Here is a 441-nt window from a genome sequence, read left to right as displayed (position 1 = left end):
TTGTAAGGAACAAAATTCAAATATGTGAAAATAAATCCTACTGCATGCTTTCTCCTCCCAATTCAGTTGTTGCTATGTACCTGACCTAGAGACAGAATGCTGGATCCATAAATGTGTCTGGAAATGCATTTTCCAGATCATTTAACACACTTCTCAGCTAGCAAACAGTAACCAGATTTTCATTAGAGCAGAATGATTAAAGTGTGCTTTAAAAGAGGCAAGTTTACCTCTCCTTGCAAAGTGCCTTGCATGGTACTTTGAAGTCTCGACAACCACGTGATTGCATCACCTGATGCAATTGGACATCAGGTGATCAGCAGGTGGATGGATCTGCCCACCTGTCAAATCTGGCCCAGCAACGGTGAACTTTGGGCTTTCAGATTTCAGTGGTGCCCTGTACAATGCCCAAAGTTGGTGCCCTCTCGCCTCTCACCTTACATT

The sequence above is a fragment of the Podarcis tiliguerta genome (genome assembly GCF_965153285.1).
Source record: "Podarcis tiliguerta genome assembly, chromosome: 11".
Classification (NCBI taxonomy): domain Eukaryota; kingdom Metazoa; phylum Chordata; class Lepidosauria; order Squamata; family Lacertidae; genus Podarcis; species Podarcis tiliguerta.
The sequence above is the reverse complement of the archived record's forward strand: the minus strand, read 5'-3'. Positions refer to the sequence as shown.